The 24,598-nt window shown below is 42.4% G+C and overlaps 1 long non-coding RNA gene across 1 annotated transcript in view; it reads left to right on the forward strand.

Annotated features, from left to right (window-relative positions):
- The window catches only part of LOC128831232 (uncharacterized), a 38,432-nt gene extending 14,080 nt beyond the window's left edge, over nucleotides 1–24,352 (forward strand). Inside the window, exons 2-3 of the long non-coding RNA XR_008443780.1 lie at nucleotides 14,303–14,404; nucleotides 24,180–24,352. This is a non-coding gene — a long non-coding RNA (uncharacterized LOC128831232). The remainder of the gene's footprint in view (nucleotides 1–14,302; nucleotides 14,405–24,179) is intronic.
- The last annotated feature ends 246 nt before the right edge of the window (nucleotides 24,353–24,598 follow it).

Consider the following 24,598-nt stretch of genomic DNA (forward strand, 5'->3'; position numbering starts at 1 on the left):
GTCTGCATTTGGCCTACAGTCTTCTTTTCTGTTACCTTGGTAGCTCTAAACGAGGGATTGTCAAATGGGGTTGATCCAAACACAAATCGAGCCAAATCAACTTTGAAATATTCTAAAGTTCGGTTAAAGGAAACTTGCAATATAACAAAAAGAGACTCTGGTCACTAGGTCAATTGACTTGCACTTCTTTGCAATTAAAGAAAACGAAAGGGCCATGTTTCAAAATATGGCCTCTAAATTTGCTTCCACTATGTTATGAATCACATTTGGATACCCAAAATCTATATTTGTGCATGTAAACCAGATACAATAACTAGACAGTTAATGAAATCTCCAGGAGGTCTGTGTGGCCCAGAAAGAGAGAGATGTACAGTTCTTTAATCCTGTTTGCCTGCCACTTTCCCTTGAGAAATTCAGAATCCCAGCAGTTTCTTCAAAACTGCCACCTGGATATGAAATAGGCTCCTCCAATCAGAGAACAATAACAAAAGCATTTGCGTCATGTGTTCAATCACAATCAACAAGCAACTTGAATACTGAATATCAAATATTAACAATGAATTGTCTGCATAGAGTTTACTGCAGCTGTTGGGAAGATGTGAGGAACTGATACCTTTGAACTCTTAAAATGTATGTATTAAATGAACTCTGGAAGGACCAATATGAAACCATTTTCATAGTAAATACAACTGTTTTTAAACTCTGAAAAACAATAATTAAATTTACATGTTGGTTTAAAAAGCTTTTAGTTTCAAGGAAGGTGGGTGGCTTGGGCTCCTCCCATTCTCATTAGTTCTGACCCCGCCTGAGATTCTCTAACCCTCATGTCTACACTACAAAGTTAAGTCAACTTCATGTAAGTTGACATCGAGCCTCCGATTTAAGCAAGTCGATCTTGCGTGTTCACACTATACTCATTGTGTCGGCGGAGTGCATCCTTACTAGCAGGGCTTCCATCGAATCATGGAGCACTGCTCTGTGGGTGGCTATCCCACAGTGCAAGTAGCTGAGTGAAATTTTGGGTTGGGCTTGCAATGCCTTATGGAACCAAAACATTGGTGTGGGGGGATATGGGAACATGGCGTTAGCCTCCCATGATGCACTTACTTCCCTCCCTCCCTGAAATCAACGGCAAACAAACCAAGCCTTTTTTGCAAACCTGGGTTACCCGCGCAAACACCACAGCATGATAAGCCTGTACCCACTCAGCTGTACATTGTTGTGAGCATTACAAACACCTTGCACCTTATTCTGCAGTATTTACACAGCCAATAAAAGAGCCACCACACAGAACAATGTGATGCCAGGCAAGGAGCCCTGCTGGAAGACATAGAGCGGAGCAATTTGCAGGTGCTGGCGACAGTCACGCATCACCTTGACACAGTTGAGCGCCATTTTCCCCAGCCCTTAAGCACAGCAATATTAAAATGAGAGCTGCTCTGACAGTGGAGAAGCAAGTGGCAATAGCTCTGTGGAAGCTTGCAATGCCAGACTACTACAGGGGCATCAATTTGGAATGAGTAAATCTACCATGGGATCTGTTGTGATCCAAGTTTTCAGGGCGATCAACAGACTTCCGCTAAAAAGGGTAGTGACTCTGGTCAATGTGCAGGACACAGTGGATGGTTTTGCAGCTATGGGGATCCCTAACTGCGGTGAGGCGATAGACGGAATGTATATCCCTATCTTGGCACCAGACCACCTTGCCAAAGAGTACATAAACTGAAAGTGGTACTTCTCAGTGGTATGTCAAGTACTGTTGGATCACAGGAGCCATTTCATTGACATCAACACGGGATGGTCGGGAAAGGTGCATGATTTGCGCACCTTTATGAATTCCGGTCTGTTCAGAAAGCTGCACGCGGGGACTTTCTTTCCAGACTGCAAAATAACCGTTGGAGATGTTGAAATGCCAATCATGATCCTGGGAGACCCAGCCTACCCCTTGCTCCTATGGTTCATACTGGACAGCAATAAAGACCAGTTCAACCATAGTCTGAGCAAGTGCAGAGTGGTGGTGGAATGTGCCTTTGGACATTTAAAAGATCACTGGCATTGTTTGCTTACTAGGTTAGACCTCAGTGAAAGCAAGATCCTCATTGCTATTGCTGCCTACCATGTGCTCCATACTATCTGTGAAACAAAAGGAGACAAGTTTCTACTGGGGTGGGGGGTTGAGGCAGATTGCCTGGCAGCCTTTTGAGCAGCCAGACACCAGGGCAATAAGAAGAGCACATCGAGGGGCTCTGCATCTCTGTGAGGCTTTGAAAACCAGTTTCAGCAATGAGTCAGAGTAATCTGACATTTATCTGTGTTGTTCCTTACCAAACTGTCCCTTCCATTGCATTTTCTCTCATGTAAACTCCACCCCACAACCATGTGTTGAATGAATAAAGAGCCTTTTCTCCTCAATCTGTTAAGTTTTATTATGCACATAAACACACAGACAGCAAAGAAAAGTAAGACAACCTGGGGCAAAAGGGCTGATAACCCTGTGTGGGGAGAAACAAGGAAAGCTTGCTTACACATGCACTGCAATGACAATCAAAGGTGTGAGAATGGGCGCCTTCTGGTCCTTTTACCCTCCCCTGGTGTTGAGTGCAAGAGATACTGAACTCCCCCCACCATAGGACATTTGGGGGAGGAGGATGTAGAACTGGGCGATGATGGCAGCAGGTTCAGCATAGGCTGCAGAGGGACTCTAGCATCCAGCTGCCTTTCTTGAACCTCAACCAGATGCCTCAACATGTCTGATTGCTCCCTCATAATCTGCAGCATCTCTTCCTGTGTGGCACGCTCTTGTTCCCTGCATGCTCTCCTGTCCTCCCTGTCCATGTCCAGGTTTTTGGACAGTGTAATCCTCCATGTTCTGAGCTACATCTTGTCACTCTCAGAGGCACTCATTAACTCACTGAACATGTCCTCCCAAGTTTTATTTTTCTGTCTTCTAATCTGGGAAAGTTGCTGTCCCAGTGTGGAGGATGCACTGATGGACAAGGTTTCAGCTGCAAGGAATACAAAGCACAAGGTTGACAGTGCATACATTCTTTCTGGTGCAAGATAATTTTTTTTTATATATAAAATAAACAATCCTCAATACACTTCACTGCAAGCTGCAATGTAATCACAACCGCTGGCTGTTGCAAGAGTCAGTTTGCTGCTCCCGCCATGGTGAGTAAGGCCACGAGGCATGGGCGAGAGGTCTTGTGCTGCTGCTTTTGTGAAGACATCCTTGGGATCACAGGTTGGAACTTGAGAAAAGCCCCCTTTCCTCTTAACAACCTGGATGGTGCAACCTGGATAGTTTGTTTTTTACAAAAGCGTAAAAAGGTTGGGGGGAAAGGAGACAAACAGGAAGCCACCACACACACACACTTTTTTTTTAATGCTGTTTGCAATACACGGTGATCCCTTCCTACCACAACTATGGCACATTTGGGAAAGCGTGGTTGTGTGACCCAGATTTATTCAAACAGGGGCGGATTACTTATTAAATTGTTTGCGGTTTAAGGGCTAGCATTGAAAACTTCCCCCATTTCCCCTATGCAATATCACTCTCCTGAGCGAAACAGAGGAGGCAAGGGAGCAGATGCTGCAAGCATCTGGATACAGACCTGGTCTTTATGCTGTGTGCTGCAATAATGCCAGCAAAGTTAATACTGGAGTGGCATGGGAAAGTGTCCTAATGTGGTGAACAAAATACAGCAGCCCTTCCCAGAAACCTTCTGTAAAGGGTTGCAGAGTACCTCCATGAAAGCTTCCTAAGGATCTCCATGGAGGATTCCCAAGCCATCCACGTGCACATTAACAGTCTTTTTCAGAGCGCACTCTCTGCATAGCTGGAGTGGCCACCGATACCCACTACCCCTACTTTTTTGTTCAGATTAAACATAACAAATAATAGCATGTAACCCCTACAGTTTGATTGGAAATGTGTACTTACCAGAGGTGCCTTCCCAGGCATCACGCTCCACCACCAACTGGTCTTGTGAAGTGATGGGCTCCGGGGTTAAAAACAGTTCTTGGCTGTCAAGGAGAATGGATCCTCCGCTTGCCTGCCTCACATGAATCTTTAGCCCATCTGGCATGTAAATATCTTGCAATGCCAGCTACAACAGTGCCATGCAAATGTATGTTCTCACTTTCAGGTGACATTGTAAACAAAAAGCAGACAGCATTGTCTCCTGCAAATTGTAACCAATCTTGTTTGTCTGCGTGATTGGCTGACCAAGAAGTAGGACTGAGTGGACTTGTAGGCTCTAAAGTTTAACATTGTTTTATTTTTGAATACAGTGTTTTTTGTACATAATTCTACATTTGTAAGTTCAACTTTCATGATAAAAAGAGAACTTGTATGAGGTGAATTAAAATTTTTTTCCTTTTTTTGTTTTTTACAGTGCAAATATTTGTAATCAAAAATAAATATAAAGTGAGCACTGTTCACTTTATATTCTGTGTTGTAATTGAAATTAATATATTTGAAAATGTAGTAAACGTCGAAAAATATTTAAAATAAATGATATTCTACTGTTGTTTAGCAGCACGATTAACCGGGATTAATTTTTTTAATCGCTTGACAGCCCTAGTGTAGACACATGCATTATTAACTCAACCTAATGCGGCTTATGTTGACCTAACTTTGTAGGCCTAAATAGCTATCATAGTGTCAGTTTGGGAGGAAAAAGAATTTCTGGGATTATAGAGATACTTAAGATGCCACAGCAGGTTTAATCTTTCCCAGCTTCAGAATATGTTATGAATTTGTGAGGGAAGAAATTTCAGAAAATTTCATCCTGGCCCCAGGCAGTGTTGCCTTTATGCTGCTTTGGTGGTACAAAGGGGATAGAGCTGCCCTAACCGTTTAGCTAGGAATCCCTCTGATGGAGGGCATACCCAGGTGGTGAGTGAAGCCAGGAAAGTTGCCTCAATACCTCCTGCTTACCTCACCATCTCTAGCATTGGGGTAGGGTTGCCAATTTTGGTTGGATGTATTCCTGGAGATTTCATCACATGACATAATCTTCATTTAAAGATTAATCTTTAATTCCTGGCGACTCCAGGACAATCCTGGAGATTGGCAACCTTAATTGGGGTGTGTTTCTGGATGGGAGGAGGTGAGCTGGAACAGATTGCACTTCAGTGACCTCCTACCAATAGAAAGGCTCATAGGGGCCACTCTAGTTGGCACAATTTAGAGCAACCTAAGGCTCTCAGTTAAGCTGGGGGCACCGAGGGCCACATTGTTCCCAGCGGGGCCAGGGATCAGGATCAGAATAGTACCTTCAGCCATTTTCACACACCCCTAATCTGGGGTCTGTGTCAAGTACTACTTGGTCAGACCCAGATATCTGGCCCTTAGCCAAATACTCTATGAATCTTATTTTTCAATTTATGGGCCAAATCCTGAGGTACATGCCTTTTTCACTCTGTGCCTACTCTGGTGAACTCCTATTTGTGTCAAACTCCTGTTGACATAAATAGGAGTTTGCATGGGTATCAAGTGAGTAAAATCCAAGCGAAGAACAATGTTCCCTCTAATTCTTTACATCCATGTGCAGAATGAATGTTGTTATTTGCACCAATATGGAGGTGATGGGGTCGAGGGGTTTGGAGTGTGGGAGAGGGATCAGGCCTGGGGCAGAGGGTTGGGGTGCAGGGGGGTGAGGGCTCTAGCTGGGGGAGCGGACTCTGGGGTGGAGCTCAGGATAAGGGTTTGAGGTATGGGAGAGGGTTCAGGGCTAGGGCAGAAGGTTGCGGTAAGGGGGGTGAGGGCTCTGGAGTGGGGCCAGGGATGAGGGATTTGGGGAGCAGGAGGTGGCTCAGGGCTGGGGCAGAGTGTTGGGATGCTGGGGGTAAGGGCTCCAGCTGTGGGTGAGGGCTATGGGGTGGGGCCAGGGATGAGGGTTTGGGGTGCAGGCTGCCCCATGGCTGCGTGAGGGAGAGAGGACTTTCCCCAGTCCTCTCTCACTGCAGCAGCCCTGGGCTGGGGGAGAGGTGCCTCTCCCTGACCGTGGCAGCTCTGGGGCTGGGCCGGGGCCGGGGGAGAGGAACCTCTCTCCTCCTGTGTAGCTCCTGCACAGCTTAGAGGGAATTTAGGTGAAGGACCTCCCATTTTGAATAACTAATTAGCTACCAAACCAACTTGGAATTTTAATTTGTGGATTGTTAACACTTAGAATACTATTTGTTAAACTTATGTATTAGTAGTGACATTTTAGAGAGCACATTGTATAAGTTGAAATATCTGCATTAAATTTGAGTAATGCAGAAAACTGAATCATAGAATATCAGGGTTGGAAGGGACCTTAGGAGGTCATCTAGTCCAACCTCCTGCTCAAAGCAGGACCAATCCCCAACTAAATCATCCCAGCCAGGGCTTTGTCAAGCCTGACCTTAAAAACCTCTAAGGAAGGAGATTCCACCACCACCCTAGGTAACCCATTCCAGTGCTTCACCACCCTCCTAGTGAAAAAGTTTTTTCTAATATCCAACCTAAATCTCCCCCACTGCAACTTGAGACCATTACTCCTTATTCTGTCATGTGGTACCACTGAGAACAGTCTAGATTCATCCTCTTTGGAACCCCCTTTCAGGTAGTCGAAAGCAGCTATCCAATCCCCCCTCATTCTTCTCTTCTGCAGACTAAACAATCCTAGCTCCCTCAGCCTCTCCTCATAAGTCATGTGCTCCAGCCCCAAAATCATTTTTGTTGCCCTTTGTTGGACTCTCTCCAATTTTTCCACATCCTTCTTGTAGTGTGGTGCCCAAAACTGGACACAGTACTCCAGATGAGGCCTCAACAATGCCGAATAGAGAGGAATGATCACGTCCCTCAATCTGCTGGCAATGCCCCTACTTATACAAATCATACAGAGCATACATTTCAGAATACATAAAGCATGCCACAAGTAGATGTGTTTCTATACAAATATGTCAGCTGATAAAAACTGATAATGTTCTGAATCATTTCAATGTATATACTCATCCACCAAATCATGCAGCATACCAGGATGTATCAAAATGAGGTTGATGACAATAGTTTGCTCCCAAATACAATGGAAATAAGATTTAATGTGTTGCCGCTTGCCGAGTTCTGAACTTCTCTCTTTTTGGAATGAGAAGGCTGTTCAAAAGAATATATATCATATTATAATCTCTGTATCCTCTGCAGTTTACATTCACTACATAAAAGCCCACAAAACTAAGGAAACTCATAGTTAATGGTGTAAGGGTGCCAATCCTGCAAGGTACAGAGCACCTCCAACTTCCGCTGATTGCAAACGATTGCCATCACCCTTGTGTTATATACAATGGGAGCTGGGGATGCTCAGCAAATTGCAAGAAGTACAAGGCACCTTGCAGGATAGAACCCTAAAACTCCCATTACTTATACACAATAGAATTGTAGCTTAATATTATTCTAAAATCAGTCATGCTGCCGAAAGATTTGGGTTCAGTTACTAACTAAGAATTCCTTTGCCTTTGCGGGTTTGTTGCATTCTTACTGTACATTTGAAATAGGTTTCACTGTGAAAATTAAATGTTTTTAAAACCCTTTTTAAAAATTAAATCTATTATCAATTCCTTATCAAAAAATGATGTCAAGATGGAGTTTAAGGTTGAGAATACATACCTTACTGGTGAAAACAATACAGTGACACTGACTATCCCCAAAACAAGCCCAGGGAATTCAGAGTTAAATTGAAAAGAAATCTAAATATAATTAAACATATGGAAATGCACAGCCAAGGCATCCAAACTTCTTAACTCTGCCCTTTTTATGACATTTTTGCAGTAACCATTCAATTAATGATGAGTGCATTTTGGTGTTTCTAGTTCCACAAACTGTAAACTCCACTGGCTTCTATTTGCTACCCCAGATGGAGTTCAAGGTATTGTTTTAATTTATAAAACTTAATGAGTTGGCATCGGATCTCCCTTTCACCCAATGCAGTACAGGTTCTCAAACTGGAACATCTTCATTATAGATGGAAGAGTGTACTGGGAGGGCATTTTCCAAGGAGGAGTCCTCTGCTTTTTGCTTGCTTTCCCCTGTGGTCTGCTATAGCCAGGAGTTGATAACATTCCGATCATGTTTCAAAGCTCACCTTTCCTTGTGGGTATCTGGAGAGGAGTTGAGTTTATGGAATGAGATAGCAGGATTTTTTATGAGTAGTGTTGTTTATGGAGTAATATATTGTATTGTTTGTGGGTACTTTTACTTCCTTTATTTCATTGTGTGAAATAAGAAGGTAAATTTTGTAGAGCTCTCCTTGTTTAAGACGGGAACTTAATCTAAATAAGTGGATAAATTATCTTTAAACATTCTTACTCTGGTCCTGCAAACCTGCTAGGAGCCCCATTGAATGGGAAACCAAAGGATTATTTTACGAAGAATGAAGTGACAGTAAAATATCTGTTAAAAACATGTTTTTGTGATTAGAGGACTAAAAAATGTAACTGTTGGCAATTCTTCAGCTCACCCTATTTCCGTTCTTCTTTTTCATTCTATTGGACAGTGTTGTGACATAATTACAGATTGACTTCAGCACATAAAACCTTTCCAATAAATTTCAGTCTTGTTTCAGATATTGGCACAGTACTGGAACTGCTCTTGTGAGGGTTTGTAATGATGAAGTGTTGCTTCAAGCTAACTGAGATATGCTTTCTTTCATCATCTTACTTGATTTATCAGCAGCCTTTTATACAGTTGAGCATGGGGTCCTATTATGTTGCCTTTAGCACCTCATGAGTTTTTCTGGCTCGGTGCTGGCATGGTTTACTTCTTATTTAATGGAGCACCATCATTACAATTATGTATCACGTCTCTCTTACCATCTTGATGCCTAAAGCTTTATTGTGCAATTGGATTTTGATGATGCAATTTGCTATGACAATACAGCAATAACTGTAAAATCCTCACTATTGTGTGTTAATTTTTGTTATCTATAACATATGCATGACATGAGCGGAGGTGATAGATGTGTGAGAAACTGTGGAACTATGCAATACATTTTATGATAATATGACCTCTAATGAAACCCGGAACTTGAATCTAGCCCCGAAAGGCTACAAGATATATATAGCATTACAGATGCGATTTTTTTATATGTAGAAAAGCTATTTTAGGCTATTTAAAGAGGTACTTTAAAATTTATTAGTTCTATTTTTCTCTTCTTTGAGCCCTGTGTTGGGCACATGGTAGTGAAGTACTGTTTTTCTGTAACATATTTGGCACCTACCGAATACAGTGTTTACATACTCATTCATCCTATATATATAGTATGTTCGTGTACTAAGCAATGTGTTTATATGGATGAGTGTATGGGGATCAGCAGGGTAAGGTCTGCCACATCCCCAAATCTAGGTCTAAGATGGAATGCTATTGGGAAGTCCCCTGTGCCTGCTACTTCAGCCTGCTTTCAAGAAGCATGTTGATAACTTGTAGAGTGTTCACAGAAGAGGCACAAAACGGATTGCTGTATTTTGAACCCATTGCCTCTTGTTCTGCCCTCTGTGGCAAGAGAGAAACAACTTTTCTCCATCTTTTTTCTGGCAGCCTTTCACGTGTTTGAAGGCTGCTACCATGTCCCCCCTTAATCTCCTCTTTTCCTAACTAAACTTACCTAGTTCCTTCAGCCTTTGCTCATATTGCTTGCATTCCATCCCTTGGATCATCTTTGTCATTTGCTTCTGGTTCCTTTCCAGTTTCTCTTCATTCTTTCTATACGTTAAAAGAAGAACAGGAGTACTTGTGGCACCTTAGAGACTAACAAATTTATTAGAGCATAAACTTTCGTGGACTACAGCCCACTTCTTCGGATGGAAGAAGTGGGCTGTAGTCCACGAAAGCTTATGCTCTAATAAATTTGTTAGTCTCTAAGGTGCCACAAGTACTCCTGTTCTTCTTTTTGCGGATACAGACTAACACGGCTGTTACTCTGAAACTTTTCTATACGTTGGTGACCAAAACTGGACACAGTACTCCAGCTGAGGCCTAACCAGCGTCTGAATAGGGTTTGAATAGCATCAGGCCCCACTGACTTGAATTCATTCAAATTGGTCAGAAGATCTCTAACGTGTTCTTTACTTATCCTGATCTGCATCCCTTCCCCTTTATCGTCTATGGTGACTTTGCTAGTCGTCCAGTCGTGTGGTGGTGTTTTTTTTCTTTTCCATTACCAGCTCACCTTCTCCATTGAGCAGCAGACCCACACCATCCCTGTTCTTTCTTTTTTGTCTGACATATTTGTAAAACCCCATCTTGTCATCTCTAACATTTCTTGCCACCTGTAACTCATTCTTTGCCTTGGCTTTCCTGATTTTGTCCCTACACACTTGCGCTATTCCCTATATGTCCTTGGTGGCATGCCCCTTCTTCCATTTCCTGTATGTATCCCTTTTGGTTTTTAGATAGCTAAAAAGTGCCTTGTGCAGCCATATGGGCTTCCTGTGACTCTTCTTATATTTCCTCTGTATATCCTGGGACCAACAGGGGTACAAATATGCATAAGAGCCTGTAGTAGTCTCGGCCGAGGTTTGGCCCTCAGCGGGGCTGTGGGGTATCCCACCGCCTCGCTCTGGTTCGCCGTCCGTCCTGGTCCACCGGTAGTGTGGGACAGCAAACACATGGTTAGGGGCTCAGGCCCTTAAGCAGGGGCTGAGCCAATAGGTCAGACCAAAAGCCCCGGGCCCTCAATCAGGGCGGGGCAGCAACCACACAGTCTGGAGCTCAGACCCTCAAGCAGGGGCTGAGCCAATAGTTCGGGAACCCAGGCCCTTAAGCAGGGGCTGAGTCAATGGATTGTAGTAGCCCAGGCCCTAGGTCAGGATGGGCAGCAATCAAATAGTTAGGAACCTAGGCCCTTAAGCAGGGACTGGGTCAGGGTTTGTAGCAGCCCAGGCCCTAGGTCAGGGCGGGGCAACAATCAAATAGTCAGTTAGGAACCCAGGCCCTTAAGCAGGAGCTGGGTCAGTGAGCAACAGGTCCCAGCCTCTCTAGGCCAGGGAAAAGGGGGAGTCTGCCACCCAAGGAGTGGGTGGCAGGGGGGACGCAGGCCCTTCCACTCCACTGCGTCCCAGCCCGGGGCCCTAGCAGCGGCGGAAACTCGCTGCTGTCAGTGGGGATCCTGGCCGCAACACACTGACATCGGCTCTGGCAGTGCTGCAGCCAGACTGGGGTTGGCTGTCCCCGGGCTACTTCCACACTCCCCCTCGTAGGGTACCTGGGCCGGACTAGTGTCCTCGGGACTCTCCACCAGCATCGGTTCCTCTGGGTAGCTAGCGAAGGGTAAGCTCGGCTCCTCCTCGGGATAGCTGGAAAGGGGCAGGCTCGGCTCCTCCTCGGGATAGCTGGAAAGGGGCAGGCTCGGCTCCTCCTTGGGATAGCAGGAAAGGGGCAGGCTCGGCTCCTCCTCGGGATAGCTGGAAAGGGGCAGGCTCGGCTCCTCCTTGGGGTAGCAGGAACGGGGCAGGCTTGGCCAGTCCTCCTCAGGGTACCGGGCGAGGGGTAGGCTCGGCAGGCCTGGTGAGTCAGCAGGCCGGTCGCGGCCTGCGGCTGTCTCCCAAGCGGGAGCTCGGCCACAGACGTCTGCTCTCTCCGCCGGCTTGTCCTCCACTGAGCTCTGCAGGCGGGCTTTTATACTTCTGGGTCGGCGCCGTGACCTCTGAGGGACGGGCGCCGGACCTGGTGGCTCCGCCCACGTTGGTAGTAGGGGAGTTTCGGCCCTCAGCTGGGCTGTGGGGTATCCCACCGCCTCGCTACAGAGCCATTATACTTTATTAATAAGGAGAGTCATAATTTCCCTTTTGAATCACATCTGAATATGCCATCTCTAGACACAAATCCCTATTATTCATTGAGAGATCTGGGTACATATTTGATTCAGGTTCTACTGGGCAGCTCAGATGGCATTCGGCACCCTATAAAAACTTGGATATATAGTTTATATCTATCTAACTTGGATATATAGTTTATCTATTTAACTTCCTTACTCTCACTTACATGAGGGACTTTATATTCATTCCCACCTCCCCATCCCACAAAACATAACTACGCTGTACTACAATATATTAGTTAAAAGAAAACAAAAAACAAAACCCCACAACCATTGTATATTATAGTACCAAAAACGTAACTTGATTTTTTTTTTTTGTAGCCTTTTCTTCTCACTGTTAAGGGAATCCTGCAGGAATAGTAGCCAGCTCCAATTGTTCAGTGAAGAATTACCTAGTATTTCAGACAAATCTCGCTCACCTACAGTTATTGGAGAACTTACTATCTTAAAAAAAAGGCTAGTTGATTAACTCAACACAAATGTATATGCAATTAACCCATGGAACTCATTGCCTCAGGATGCTATTGAAACACATACCACAGTAACATTGCAGAGTGGGTTAGACATTTAAATGATGAACAGCAGCATTTTCACTTACACTGAATCTGAATCCTTCTTGATTTGTCAGGTGTTATTAACATGAACATGCTCCTCCATCTCTCTCTATTGAGCTACTTGCCAGGATGGCCACCTGGTTGTGTCTCTGAAATTAATATATATATTTGCAGCAATAGGTTGTTGACTTATTGCTCAACCTCTAACCTGGAGGACCAGTGGACTGTTTTTTGTCTGATCCATGCTCTTTGACCTGTCCTTGGGTGACCCTACCAGGAGTTAAACCTCCTGCCGGCATAGCACACAAAGTCATTGGAACACACAAGCCTTCCACCATGTCTAGGTGCAGTCACCAGGGAAGTTTCACTTAGATTTATGAAGTTAAATATGACAACGGATATCAGTCCTCATGCTCCAGAACATAAAGTGATCATGGGCTCAGGCTAGGAAAGGTACTTTCATAGATTAGTAGTTCACAACTGAGTATGTTAAGGCAATGGTTCTCAACCAGGGACCTGGGGCCCAATGGGGGGCCCACCAAGCAGGGCCAGCATTAGACTTGCTGGGGCTGAGGGCAGAAAGCCGAAGCCCCACCACCTGGGGCTGAAGCCCAGGGCTCCCAGCCCTGCCACCCGGGGCTGAAGCCAAAGCCTGAGCAACTTAGCTTTGCAGGGTTCCCTATGGTGTGGGGCCCTGGGCAACTGCCCTGCTTGTTATGCCCTAATGCTGGCCTTGGCTTTTATATGCAGAAAAACAGTTGTTGTGGCAAAGACGGGTCATGAAATTTTTATAGCATTTTGAGGCGGGGGGGCTCAGAAAGAAAAAGGTTGAGAACCTGTGTGTTAAGGGGTTGCAGAGCCTTCCTATGAAGAATATGGCATTGTCTACTCTTGTAGACAGGATACTGGACTAGAAGGACCATTGGTCTCTTACAGTAGTAATCATAACATATTGTAATGGAACAGAAGTAGTTATGGCACCTTAGAGATTAACAAATTTATTTGAGCATAAGCTTTCATGGGCTACAGCCCACTTCATCGGATGCATGCATTGGAAAATATAGTAGGAAGATATATATATACACAGAGAACATGAAACAATGGGTGTTACCATACACACTATAATGAGAGTGATCAGTTAAGGTGAGCTATTATCAGTAGAAGAGAAAAAGAACCGTTTGTAGTGGTAATCTAGCCTGCAATCAGTCGTAGGATAAATCTGCTTCTCTCTGTTCTCATTAGAGATGGACTAATGCCATAAAATTCAGCGTCAGAGGGGTATCCGTGTTAGTCTGGGTCTGTAAAAAGCGGCAAAGAGTCCTGTGGCACCTTATAGACTAACAGACATATTAGAGCATAAGCTTTCGTGGGTGAATACCCATTTCGTCAGACGCATGTGGTGGAAATTTTCCAAAACATGCATCTGATGAAGTGGGTATTCACCCACGAAAGCTCATGCTCCAATACATCTGTTAGTCTATAAGGTGCCACAGGACTCTTTGTCGATTTTTATAAAATTCAGCCAGATTTACAGGGTATTTGGATCCAGAATTTTGGTATAGGTTTGTCTATGCTTCTTCATACTTCCCAGTTTCCATTAGTTTGTTGAAATAGATTTTTAAAATGTGGGAAGAAGCCCCTTTTGAAATGACTAGCTATTATCCTTGTGAGGCCCACATTTCCAAGTGTAGCAGGGCAAAGCAATGTGGAATCCATTCATTAAATGACACATTAAGCAGCAAGAGCCTTTTCTCTGTATTGCCTGCAATAAAATATATTCAAATCACTCCATATTTCATTAAAATTATCAGTGAAATGATTTTCATCTAATGTTATTTCTGCTTTTAATAAAAAAGGGCCTCACAGAATGAATAAATGAACATTTTTTCTCTCTTTCTTTCTCTTTTACAGTTATGATATTGAAAATATCCCACAAGTGAAGGAATGACCCATAAATTGAGTCATGAAGGTCATATTCTATGAAGTGCAGCTATTTTCCATATTTCTGCAAAGGTATGATCAGTCCCATTTGGATATAAACTATTTTAGTTCATGGTAAATTTAAGGACTATGTTCATTGAGCTTGATATAGAATTGTTTACAGTAGGCTGTATTGACTTTGAAGTGCAGGTTTTGAAAGCCTGTATGTTCTTGGTTCCTGTTTTTTAAAAGTATATGAAGTATATTAAGCCTTCAGCAATAGGCTTTACTGAAATTGTCAAGTTTAAAGTAGTTTTGAAAGCTTTTTTTGGATGCCAGAGCTGTGACAATTAGATTATATTACTGTGATGCTGCCCATTGTTTGCTGATTAGAAGAGAAGCTTTGAAACCAGAGACATGATTAAATCAGAAATGGTCATTTGAAGAAAAATAATACTTGGGAGACAGATTAATTTTATTTCTTTTGATCTTAAGCTTATTGTGAACATAGATAAATGTAAGCTTTGCTGCAGGTATCCCAGATGGATGTCAGATACCCTAAAGAAATTGGGAGGAGGTGTGTAGCTAAGCAAGAAGAGACAAGGATTGTCTCCTGGTTGTGTACTCAGAAATAAAGATAATTCTTAGGAATATATATAAAATAATTATAATTACAATTGAGGTAAAAATGGTTGTCAAAACAGTACAGTAAACAAAGGCTAGTGTCGTGATGAGCCAGACACCTTGAAAGCTCTTTTTACTTGTAATAAAATAATCAGTCCAGATTCTTTCTCTTTTAATTTTGAGCATTAGCATAATAAAAAACAGGACATATCAAGGAATGGGCATCATTATGAACTATCCCCTGCAGCAGAATACTGGGAATTAATATAAAGCACAGGGTTGATCACATAATAATGCCCATGTGCATTTTTTTCTTAACAGCTTAAATATGTGCTTAATTATAAGCTTCCCTTCTGCAGAATTAGTGAAGAATACAAAGACAAAGAAAATAGCATTATTTAATTTGGGTCAAGAAGTTAAAAAGAATAAACACAAAGCACAGGCAATTTGTACATACTACTGTGATTTGAAAACTCATAATCATATTACATTTCTGGATCCGGTAAAGATGTGTTTAAAGTAAAGTACAAAACTTAATAGCATAGGAGAACTCAAGCTGTGGATGAAATGCCACATTGAGAGAAATTATTTTAGTGGCAACTTTTTTTCTAATTTAAACTAAATGTTAAGCCTTTGATGATCCTCCTGAACTAAAAAGTAATTCTGTCTGTGTTGAGATTAAGTGGAAGTGGAAAATAGTTCCAGATTTTCACAGGTTGTTGTTGATTTAGATGCTTTAGTTACCTAGCTTGTCCTGTTTCAATGCTGTTTATCAGAATTCTTTACAAACCACCTTAATTGCTTTCTCTTGGATCAGCCTGTTTAGTTACTGCCCCTCACACGCTGCAGGTGTCTCCTTAGAGATAGCAGGGTTCTGGCCTCATCAGTACCCTGCCGAGACCTTTATCAGTTGCAGGCAGTGAGTTTTCTGATTGGATTAAAGATTGATTATATTCTAATCACACCATCTAGACAGGCTGACAGGCAGCTTGTGGTCAATGGGATCTTGTAATCAGTGCTGAGATAATGAGATGCATACAGCTGGGTTTGTTGAACATCAGGTTTGCGCCCACAACCGCTGCTGTGTTCAGAAAGAGACCATTTACATCAGAGACGTGTTTGAGAAGAAATGGGATAGTCAGTTTGCCAGTGGGAACTTTAGTTTAAAGTATTTCCCAAAGCATTCACGCTGCTGTTAGAATGACAGTAAGTGCCTGAATTTCCAAAAGCTATCTGCAAAGGTCTCCCCGCAAAAAGTCTGCTAAAATGGCTGCAGCCTCCAAGCTGCGTACTTAAAAGAGCCTGGAAGACATCAGAAATGTGCCATATCCTAAATATTTCAGACAAACAAAACAAGGTTTCAAGTATCAGAGGGGGTAGCCGTGTTAGTCTGAATCTGTAAAAAGCAACAAAGAGTCCTGTGGCACCTTAAAGACTAACAGATGAATTGGAGCATAAGCTTTCGGGGGTGACATGCGTCTGACAAAGTGGGCATTCACCACGAAAGCTTATGCTCCAATACATCTGTTAGTCTTCAAGGTGCCACAGGACTCTTTGTTGCTCAAAACAAGGTTTGTTATGTTGAGCCAATTCCATTTTACCTTCCTCATGAAAGTAGCCCCACTGAAATGAATGACGTCATACCGGGGTGAATTTGACACTCATGTCTCAACTCATGAGAGAACCATGAAATCTTGAAGTAGATTTACAAAGAATAGAGTATATGTAAATATAAGATATTTGGTTTTGTCTCCACTGATGATTTATGCAGTGATAGTGTGCTCAATGGTACGTATACAAAACAAAGGTTTCTCCAAAAAAGGACTCTATGGCTTGGAAACTTTGTTAGCTGCATATTGTTTACATATATGTTTGTGACAATGAACTATGAGTGTCCAGTAGCTAGATTCAGGACCACCTCTTGTTTGTTTACTGTATTAAAATTAATTGTCTAAGTTTGTCTCACCATCATCTGTCACTACTTCAGACAGTGATTCTGCTTTGGGTGATCTTGGTTTTCCAGTTTGGGGGAAACCTGTCCTAGTCAGCTGGGGTTGATTCTGTTCTACACTATGAATCCTTTAGGGCAAAAATCAACAGGTACATGGACCAGGAACCACTTTTGAAGAAGATTGATGTATCCTTACATTCTATTGTAAATGAACCAATAAAGAGAGTTTGTCAGAAACCTTGCACCTCTCTTCCCCTATTCTGAGTGGTTGAGAAAAAGTACATCTTACCTTAGGATTCAGGCAGCTGTGTATCTGTCTCACACATACAAATGCACATGAAAGCTTTAGCAGTCAATCAGTAAAGCACATTGTGGTGAGCAGTACTTCTGGAGAGGAAAATTCACAGCTGGGAATTCAAAAATCTAGGACATCAGTACTACTATATGTGAGGTTATGTACTTCTGGAAGTGGCAGTCCAAGCAGTGATATGACATCATCTTTACTTGCCCCCTGAATAAAGAGGAATAAATATTTCTGTATACAATGTGAGCTGAGTGGTACCCTAATGTTCAGAGGTATTTACCCAAACTTTGGAGAAATTGCACAAGAAAAAAACGTAGGAAAAGAGATTACACATGATCACAAAATATCCCTGTATTATACTGATGTATATTGTGTCAGAGCATGAACTGTTTAAATATAGAGTTTTAAAACTGTATTTCAGCATTTGTTGTAAACATCAGCACTTATTGTAAACTGTTGAAGGTAGTGATTATCTTGTGTGCTCAGTTTGTACACTATAATTACAGTACCTAATCCTAATCATGAAAGGAGTCTATTACTTGCCAGAAATTTAATATTTTATTTTTAAAGGTGCATAACTACAAAATCTTAGCAGATCAGTAAAATGCACAGCGAATGGATAATTTCCTCTAGATTTCTCACTATAGAATAAAAAGGTACACTTTTACAAGTTTGTCATAAACTCTGCACTGTCTTAATTTAGCATGCCATTTAATTCTGTGGATTCTGCCCTTGATGAATAACAAGCATGAAGTCAGTTGGCTAAATCCTGAAGTCCTTACGCAGACAAAATACCTATTGGCTAGAAGGAGTGATTGCTTGAGTAAAAACTGAGCAACAACCTCAGGTTTTGATCCCAGGATTGGGCTCAATAGATTCTTGTCTGCTGTAGAAAGCTTGTTTGCAATATCATCAAAACCATCATTCCATTTAAAGCCCCCCTGCTTAACACTGATACTGATGGACTAATTATCCAGAGGTGAAATTTTTGGGGGGGAAACATTTTAAATATCTAAATGTGAATGCAGTATATAACATTTCCTAATCTCTGTTCATTTTAAACTTGAATAACCTGCTACAGACTCCATGTGCTCTCTCTGCTGAGCTCAACTTTTCAAGCAGAATAATCTGAACTGTATTTTACAATAGCATCTCTTATTCAAAGGGGTGAATTTCCCTTCCCCCCCCCCCAAATTACATGTGTGCAGTCCTACTTCAGATCATGAGATTTCTTGCCTGTGACTGAAAGTAGAATTTGGTCTAGTATATTTTGAAACAGTTTGAAAAGCAATAAACTAGATACTGCAACTAAGGTGGTTATAGAGGCAAAGGTGGCAGCTCAGCTACTACGCAGTCATTAAAGGTAGCAAACATTTAGCCTGGGACAGTAGGAGCTCTTTCACTGAGGAGGGAATGTTGTACAGGAGAATATCACTCTTTCTCCTTTCCACCATGGGAGTTTTGGTAGCCAATTAGCAAGGCTGACCTTTCCTGGCTTTCAAATGTGACTCCATTATTGAGAAGACCGTAGTTCACCCAGATACCTTTATGGTATTAACATGCTATCCATGCTGACTGTGCTGCTTGCTGCCTGTGTGCTGCTACCCAGTGCATGGTTCTATACAGCATGCAAAGGATGCATTCTGTCACTATGAGATACACCATCATCTATAGCCAGCTGTCTCTGAGGTGAAGACAAAGACTGCTGCTGGGAAGAGGAGGAGGAAATAGACGGTGTCACACTCACTAACCTGGATATGGGGGGTGGGGGAAGCGCAGGAAAGCCACTTCCTCTCAAATGATCACAGGGGAACCCATTTCCCAGAATCTCTCCGGCACCTGTACTACTTTTAGAAGGCACCCACGTGAATGGGCTTGTGTATTGGCACAGTCATGTAGTGAGGGAAGATGAAGTCATGGATCCTCCTGGTGACACTTGCGAATAGCTACTGGCTTCTAGAGCAGATTCCTGAGGGGAGTGCATCAGAAATGACAGCTCCATGCTGTCCTCTTTGGAGAGTCATAAGGAAGGGATGCTGTAAGCTGGAATTTGAGTTAGGAGCTCTAGGGGCAGTGACATTCTCTACCTCTACTCTGAAACACGCAGGGTCTGTCTTAATTCCCACTGCAGGCAGGGGCGCAGCTGGCAAGGATTCTTGGAAGAGCAGAAGGTTGTGATTTTATTCTTGTTTTCAGAAACTTTGACAAAACTTCCTGGCAGTTGCTTTGTATTTTGAAGGCAATCTCCAGAAGGAAAAGGTCTAGAGACTTTGGCCTTTTAATGAAAGCTTAGGATTCTACCAGTTATCTGGCAGATTAAAAAGTGTATTGGGTACCTTTGGGCTGTTCTGACATCTAATAACTTCTCAAATGAGGTTTTACTTTCTCAGAACTTTTCCAATGTACTAGAGCTCACCACAGCCTCATCAAATAAACCTCATTGTGAAGTTTTTAAGATAACCTGGTTTGTCCCATTTCCCCCAGATTAGAAGTTTTGAAACACAATTACACTCTATTTTATTGAAGTTCCACCCAAATCAAAGTCTGTTGTCCAAATTACCTCAAAGCGTTGTCTTCTGGCTGTGGATCACTCATACAAAATTTGAAATAGAATTGACCTCCTCTAGGGACTTTTGGAAGGGTTCTAGAGTGACAAAATAGGTCCAGTCTTTAACGCTGGAGATGCAACTCTATCACCTCTCCATAATATATAGCATATACAAGATCTGACAGACTGATTCTAGTATAAGAACATAAGAACAGCCTGTATTTTTCTGCTGTTGTATCCAAAGACAGGGCTTTTGACGTCCTGGGAGATAGATCACAAAATTAGAAAGAAAATCCATCTGGTGAATGGTCAATGGATAGCTCAAATGTCTGAAGAAAGTGATTATCATTCAATGCTATGTAGTAATCATTCAGTGCTACTAATGATCAAGACAAAGAGGAAGTAAACTTTAGCAACCTGTTATGACAGCCATTGGCAAAAATCTGTGCCTTTCACAATCTCTGACAGTGAGTGCCAACCTTAGGGTAGAGACCTCAAACTGGTTGTGTGTTCTATAATTAGCTTTTACCAACTCAGTAACTAGTATGAACCCCTAAAGCACTATACCAGTTTTACCATGGAGTCACAGACAGTCCTCTTTGGCATTCCAGTCTATCTTGCCATCCAGGCAAGCTGTACTAAGAGATAGTTGGTTGCCTTACACCAAAGATCACAAAAGATACGGGTTGCTTCCAGTCCTAAGACACCAGTCACTTATCCCAGTGTACCACAGAACTCACACCAAAGACGACATTTGTAGACAATCCTATAGTAAATTAACTAAGGATTTATTAACTAGGAAAAAGAAATGAGAGAATTATTTACAGGTTAAAGCAAGCAATATATATACACAAATGAGTTACAGTCTATCGTTCCAAAGGTGACAGAGGTGTAGTAATTTCTCAGCACTGAATGTCTTTTAGAGCTAACCCAGGTTGACCCTGGGGATCTCTGCCCCTGTTTCCTAGCTCCAGCCCTCTGAGAGTCCAAACATCAGAGAGAGAGAGAGAGAGAGAGAGAGAGAGAGAGGAAATTTTTTCTTGTCATCTAGTTTTATTTCCTTCTTTCAGAATTCAAGCTGATGGGATAAGCCTTTTTGCCTCTTTCTTGGTGTGATGAGGCAATTGACAAAGCCTTTGTGTTGTGATGTCCCACGATGCTCCATTTGGAGATAACGCCTTTTGTAAGAATTCAGCGTTTTGCATTAGGTGAAGTGTTTTCCCTGTTTGGTGAGTTACATAGTTCAGAACAGACATTTTACAGTTATGGAACAACTTAAGTATTACCTGATAGCATGGGATACAGACATTATAAGTAGAATTAATACATGCAGCAACTTACAAGCATTTCATGAGGTCTAAACACACTTGTAGAAGTCCAGTGCTCATTTTAACTATGCTAACACTTAAGTGAGCTGGTCTGGTTTCCAGCAATGAATTTGTTAGTGCTTGACTGAGGCCTAAAGCCTTGGCAAGATCTGGCACCTGGTCTGCCAGCATCACAATGCCTTTGGTGGTTGGTGGAGGGGCAGGGATCGTGAGAAATTGTAGCAGAAAATAAAGAATGGTCTTGCTGAACACACATTTTGTATTTAATTAAAATGTTCTCAAGGACAGAACACACATCCATTGGATCCCAGGAACAAAAAAAGGACACAGTTCTGCTCTATCATAGTGTAGATTTCAAGTCTCATAATGAAGGCATATACAGCACACATTTCCTTTAAAGCTCCACCTCTTGGAGTAAGAAGCATCTCAGAATGGACAGCCTCAGATAGGTCATAGCATTCTTTTATAGAGGCAAACTACACACACAAACATTACTTATTTTTAGTTGTCATTCCTCATAAATCAATACACATTTTGCAATGTAACTTAGGTTCAGAAGAAATGGAATTGGAAGTCAATGCAAGATGTGAAAATGTGCCATAAAAATGATATTGGCAGTGATCACTAACTCCTAATAGCATAGTTGAAGGTTAAGCTAAAGGTTGTCAAAAAGAGAAAAGTTGCTGATCATTTAATGGTCTGCTGATGAAGTCACAAAGTAATAATATCAGTGGGGATTCTGAAATTGGTACAAAGCATTAGGCAAGGCGGAAGATGAAATGGTATGGAAGAAGTTGTTGAAGATAATAAAGTAGCAGTTTCACAGCTGAAGGAGGAACAGTGGAGACTTTCAATTCAATTGATGATAGGACTGAGCTAGACTGTAAGCATAAAGCATGAACAAACAACTTTCTAGAAATAAAACTTTGAGTTAACAAGGCAGTATGCTAACAAGTACTGAGAAATCATGTGAAATGCTTCAAGGCGTAATAGGATCTGCATAGAGGAAGTGAATTAGGCAGTGAAGAGCTCTGTTAAAATTTCAGCTGAAAAGAGCTCAGAATGAACATTTTGTATTATGAGTGGAAAAAAATAGTAGAGTATTAAAGCTAAGTACGGTTTTGACATGAAACCACAAAACCAGTCACATTCTAAGTTAAGTTTTTCTGAACCATCTTAATTGTGCCCTGCCCAACATAACCAGTGCAGTATGCAATATTAAGCTTATCCATTATTTCCATGTTAACATTTAAATATATTATGGCAACAGTGGTGATGGTGAGGTAACCCAGACTGAAGTACAGACATGTATGCAGGTATGGTTTTCCTTGCATGATTTAATTTGGACACAATCTCCCTATTCAGTTTCACGGATCAGGGCCTCTCTGATTAGAAAAGTAACTACTGTACTATGCATATGCTTACAAGGAATTTGGTGTGTTTGGGTTTTGAACTTCATTTCTTGCAACTGATGGAATTTAATTCACCTTGATGGGCAGTGCACCAGAAAAAGATTCACCCCTCAGAGAGGCCAGTATAGCTGGACCAAACCCACCAACTAATCTCAAGGCCATCTCACTGCTGCTAGTTTCATGCTGCCAGTGGCTCTTTTTCCTTCTAGCCTTCCACCTCCATTCCCTACAAGACCCATCAGTTCCTTTACAACCTGTGCTCTGAGGGCATTTGTGGTTTGATTCTTGTCTGGACACTGCACTGCCTTTTTTGTTTCTCTGCTCTTTCGTTCACTCAATTTTTTCTGCCTATGCGCTTTGCAGATCAGTTTCACTAGCTTGTACAGTTCAATACTGAATTTTTCTGTACTGTATTGTACTTACATAGTTTGTTTTTTATTATCCTACTTAATCATATGTAATTTCATTTGGTGGTTGCAACTTGCTACTCTGAGAGGAGTTGTGATAAATGAGCCCACACATTTACCCTAGTTGTAAGCTCAACTAAATAGTGAGTGCAGGTTCATAAAATGTCAAAGTAACCTATAACAACAAATGTTGATGGGAAAAGGTATGAAAGGGAAACAGACTGAATTAGTGCAAACAAAAAGGCATGCTGATATAACTCAAGGATTGTGTAAACAAGAAAAAGTTTGGAACCAGAATGCAGCAAACTAAAATTGATGTGTTAGAAACTAAGACTAATTGGTGAACAAAATAATGCAGGGATGGGCTATTCCACCCATCACTCCCCTTTGAGGTCCTTAAAGAAAGAGACTTTGGGGAAAATTGACTGCTGGAGCGAGGTTCACTATCTTGACTGCCACCACCACTATCTCCAGGAACTCCAGACCTTCTTTGTCCTTATCCTGGGAGATGTCCTGACCATATGAGTCCCAGGAGAGGGATCCAGATGACATCACCTCCTCCTAAATCAGGAATACCACCTGGGATGTGAGGCTCCCTCCCCCTGTGTCACCTTATTTCTTCTTTTTCCTAGCCCTCTCCTTTTCCATTTTGTTTAGTAAAAGACTGGCTTAGCTGGCTAAGACTGTGTATTTTGCAACACTGATGTAAGCCTGTGACCAGGAAGAGGCAACTAAAAACAGTGACCTACACAGCATAGACGCAGACTCCATGGGTGCTCTGGGGCTGGAGCACCCACGGAAAAACAATTGTAGGTGCTCAGCACCCATCAGCCACCCACCAATCAGCTGTTCAGTGGACCCTGCTGATCAGCTCTTCCTCCTACCCCCAGCGCCTTCTGCCCACCACCGATCAGCTGTTTGGCAGCGGGCAGGAGGCACTCGGGGAGACGGGGAGGAGCGGCGGCGGGAAAAGGTGGGGCGGGGCCTAAGAGGAGGGGCAGAGAGGGGGTGGGAAGAGGTGGAGAAAGAGGGCAGAGTTGGGGGAGAGGTGGGGGAGCAGAGGGGGGATGGAGCACCCCAGGGGAAGAGCTGAAAGTCGGCACCTGTGCTACACATCCCAATGCTGGTACATGTTTGCTAAGTCTCAGTGTGGCTGGTAAGACCATGTGCTGTGCTGGTGTTTCTCCAGCAGTGAGGCTGCAAATGACAGTCAACATCACAGACAGAAGCTGCATTTTCAATCATTGCTGTTCTTTTCTCTCTCCTTCTGAGTGTGTCTTGTTTTGTCTTCTAGGGTACGGAATCAGACTTTGACAACAATAGCAATGACAGCTCCAGGCTGTGTCTACTGACTTCTTCTCTTTTCCTCAAAAGGACAGTTACCACCATCTATAATATCATATAAGAGTTTCTCAAACAAGGAGTTTGTTCCTGCTAAAAACTCTCTCCAGTTAAAGACAAAAGGAACAAGGGATGCTGTTAAAATGAAAACTTTCTTTAATACTTTACATTTCAAATGTTTTAACTGTTTTCCTTTTCTGTATCTTCAATAAAAGTTTTAAATGGTTTTTAATGGTTTGTTTGCTATGGTGCTAAGCAAGCTGAGGTCTGTGAATACCAACCCCTAAACCTTGTTTAAAACAGTTTGATGTTGGACAGCAACTGGGTTATGTTAACATCTTTGGGCCTCTGTATTCCATCTAAATTAATACA

Source organism: Malaclemys terrapin, chromosome 2, assembly GCF_027887155.1.
Source record: "Malaclemys terrapin pileata isolate rMalTer1 chromosome 2, rMalTer1.hap1, whole genome shotgun sequence".
Taxonomy (NCBI): Eukaryota; Metazoa; Chordata; order Testudines; family Emydidae; genus Malaclemys; species Malaclemys terrapin.